Here is a 4,261-nt window from a genome sequence, read left to right as displayed (position 1 = left end):
GCCATATGCATATCCTGAACTCTTCCCTTATTAGAACTCAAAAGGTAATTTTTAAGTATTATTTCCTTCTGAATTTCTCTTTCCCTTGAATACCTGTGGTTTGGAAAAGTTATGCCTCATAGGTGTAATGCCATAAAACATGATTTGTTTCTGTTCTCTCTTGCGATTTTTTCTAAGGTAGGGAACATGTCAATTCACAAATCAAATCAAAATGTACACAGGAATAGGTGTGTGCAAGGTATAAAGCAGCCATGCTGAAACAGAAACAGAGATATGACTTTTGATGAGTGAGGTTTAAGTTTGGTATGCTTTAAAATTCTTTCTTTGTGCTAAACACTTGGGGTACGCTGATTGCTCAGTTGTATTCTGTTGCTACACTGGAATTATCTCCTGATATGGGGCTGTGTACCCTGCTTCTCCCTGTGTACAGAATAAATAGTTACCAAGTCCTGTGACTGCTAACCCCAAAATTTTAATCATTTCTTCTGTTTAAACTTTTGTAAGTTTTTGTTTCACCCCATTAAGCAGTAAACCGCTGATTTTTAACAGACTTCATGACTCATTTTATGTAATGTTATCCGTTTGTTTTCTCTTAAATCAACATATAGTGTTCCTCATGCTTAGTACATAGAGCACATCAGACAATTTCTTTTACAGTCCAGTTTAGTCTCCTTCTCTGTCTAGGATTTCTGGCCCTGTTGAGCTGACTCTTGTGGCCTTGAGATACCTGGCAAAGGCCTCAGGTACAACCTAACTCATTTAAGGCATAACATGATCTTATCCAAAGCAGCCCTGACTGGCAAGGTCATGACAATAACTATTAGTGTAATCAGTCCTAAAAGACACTCATGAATCAAGACTTTGTTGTGTAATACCTGCTGGTTTTAACCGTGGCTGTATCTCCTGGGGAAAAAGAATCATGAATGCTGGATCCCTGCTGTTAAAAATAACTTACAGGTAACATCCCTGGGGTACAGATGTGTTCTTATAAATCTCTTTGAACCTTGCAGGACTTTGGAAGCTGCTCCAGGATCAGAGTTCTCAATTTCTCAGAAATACACACATAGTTGAATTTTGTGGAAATAATAGAACAAGGACTAAAAGAGAGGGAAGACAATAGGATTATGACAATTGATGCATAAATCAGGAGCCCTGACAGAAAGCTGAGAGGAATAATTTTGGTTTCTGGGAAGGTGAGTGAAAACTAGGAAACTGAAAAAGGAATTTCAAGGAAAAGCTAGACACAGAATTTCATAGTACTTCAAGGATCTGGAAAAAAAATCCAAAGTATTCATGTTATTGGGAACTATCATTCTTCCGCACTTTTAATACTGCCTCCTCCACTGCCTCTGTTTCATTTGAGAACAAGATTTTAACTTACACAGAGTTTTCTCTCCAAGACCAAATTTCTCCCTTGGATATAGTCGTGCCTCCACTTTCACCATCCCTCCACCTTCTGCCTAACACAAGAAGACCAGATGAAGAAAGAAGGACTAGGATCTTCTCTAACTGAGAAGAAAAGAAAGAGATGAAGAAAGCAATTGAAGGGGCAAGTTCTTCTCCTGAGATTGCAAGGCCTGAAGAAAGAGGCTGAAAGCAGCTGCTGTAACCTCCATATAGAGTTGCATCATCAAAAAGACAGCCATGATTTCACGACTTCTCACATACACAAATAGCCCTTACAGAGCAAGAAACTGGCTTTTTGGATCACACATTACTTGAGTAGCCAATGGAAAGAAACTGCTGTCTATTCTCTTACTGTCATGGTCTCTTTTCCTGCCACAAAGGAATTCAAATGTAAATGCAAAATTTTATAGTATCTTACTTTTTCCTAACTACTTTGACAATTGTCAAGTATTATAATCTAGAACCAAGTATCATTATATGAAAACTACTTGACTCATAACCTTAAGAAATGATGTATAAATGATGCAAGGATAAGTAGACACAAAATAGATCACTGATCAGCAGAGAGCTGATTTGGAGCTATTTGGAGTTAATCTGAGGGCATTTGCTTTTGCAATACCAGGTAACATTTATCTTGTAGTTCAGAAACATGCTATGATAACAACGTTTAAAAATGTAAATTACTCAAAACAAACTTGAAAATAGAAATTATGTGCTGACAGTGTTTAATTTTTCTGCCTTTTTTGTGTCTCGTATTGTATCTATCCAGGTTTGCCAACTCTATTATGTTGTATTCTTTGCTGCTCCAACACTGTTTAATTTCTAGTTATAGTCACACTTTTCGCTGTTATATTCTTCGGGTATAATTAATGTCATTGTTTCAGTGTGTATGGAAAGAATAATATAGCTTTGTTTATGTTTCACAGCTTGGTAGTCATAGTTATTTTAACTGCAGGGTAGGAACAATTCTCAGAAAGACTATCTTTTTTCTTTCCAAAAACTTTACTGCATTGCTAACTCTTTAACTCTTACTCACATTTGCAGGATGTCGTTATTGAGAAGTGACAGTACAGTGACTGATAATATAGCTGAAGATAATCTAGGGCACGAAAACCACAGGATTCAAAACCACAGGATTCCTCCATTTACAAGTAACAGGACAATGCACAGGAAGTTTCTCCTGGAAACAAGGAAGAACTTTACTGTGCAGGTGACTGTGCACTGAACCCAGCCCCCCTCCAGCAAGAAACTGATCTAAGTCTTCCCTTCTCTTTTGTGTTCTACCTGAGTGATCATTCCCAGTTTGCTTAGGTAATCTCCCTCTTTGTTATTACATTTCCTCACCACTTATTATTTCAATTTGCCTGATGATATTTTGGTTAAAAGACCAGTACCATGTAAGTCCATTCCTAAAATCACAAATGGTTTTAGTTCCCTATCTCTGAGAAAGTATTTTGTCTACAGTATTTCTAAGTCACAGGGGTCATGCATAAAGCCTTGTCACACTGAACTATTCAGTTAAACCAAGATTTAAAAACACTGACAAAAACAAACTTTATCCCTCATCTGCAATGAATGATCAGCGCCATTGAGCATGCTACAAGCTTCTTAATTTTCCATTCAGTAAAAGCCATTTATCACCAATCTACTGAGTCGGAAGTCACCTGACATACTAAGGAGACGTCTGGTCCTGTAACTTATAAACAGCTTTGCTAATTTTCTAGCTTCAACCCTTGTGAGGTTCCAAAGATGCTCTGTGATGGCAGAACTTCTATCATATACATATTATTCTATTAATGAGAAAACATAGTTGAAAAATAAAACAAAAATGTAAATGACTTAGTAATATCTTAGTAATATCTGCTTTGTTTCTTCTTACAGTCTGAGATCCTTACTTACATAAATTTTCATAGCAGAATCACAGAATGGGCAAGGTTGGAAGGCACAACAGTGTCAGGTCTAACCTCCTTGCTATAGCAGGGTCTTCCTAGAGCACAAGGCACAGGATTGTGTGCAGATGGCTCTTGAATATCTGCAGGGAGTGAACAACCTCTCTGGACAATCTCTTCCAGTGCTCAGTCACCTGCACAGTAAAGTAGTTCTTCCTCTTGTTCAGGAGGAACTTCCTGTGCATTGTCCAATTGCCTGGCACCTCTGAGAAGAGTCTGGATCTGTCCTCTTGACATCTTCACTTCAGATACTGATAGACATTGATGATGTCCCCTCTCCAACATCACTTCTCAGGGCTGAACAGGCTCAACTCCACCAGCCTGTCTTTTTAAGAGATGCTCCAGTCCCTTAATCATCTTTGTCACCCTCCACTGAATCCACTCCAGGAGCTCCATGCTGTCTCTTTTTCACTGAAAAGTGCAGAACTGGGGACAGGACTCCAGATGTGGCTCACCACGGTTGAATAGAGAGGCAGAATTATCTCCCTCAACCTGCTGCCAATGCTCCTGAGGATTCCTTTGATCTTCTTGGCCACAAGGGCACTGCTGGCTCATGGACAGTTTGTTGTCCACCAGGACCCCCAGGTTCTTCTCCACAGAGCCTCTTTCCAGCAGGTCAGCCCCAGCCTGTGCTGGTCCATGGGGTAATTCCTCCACAGGTGCAGGACCCTGAACTGTCCATTATTGAATTGCAGACGGTTCTTCTCTGCCCATCTTCCCAATCCTTCTGAAGGGTTCACAGCATTTTGGGGTGTCAGCCACTCCTCCCAGTTTTGTGTCATCAGTGAACTTGCTGAGGAGGCATCTGCCCCTTCATCTAAGTCATTAATGAATAAGTTAAACAACACGGAACCTTGGAGGACACCACTAGTGACAGGTCTCCAACCATGCCACTGATTACAACC

Source organism: Chamaea fasciata, unplaced genomic scaffold, assembly GCF_029207755.1.
Source record: "Chamaea fasciata isolate MVZ Bird 193981 ecotype frontalis unplaced genomic scaffold, bChaFas1.0.hap1 SCAF_1, whole genome shotgun sequence".
Classification (NCBI taxonomy): domain Eukaryota; kingdom Metazoa; phylum Chordata; class Aves; order Passeriformes; family Sylviidae; genus Chamaea; species Chamaea fasciata.
Note: the sequence above shows the minus strand (reverse complement) of the source record.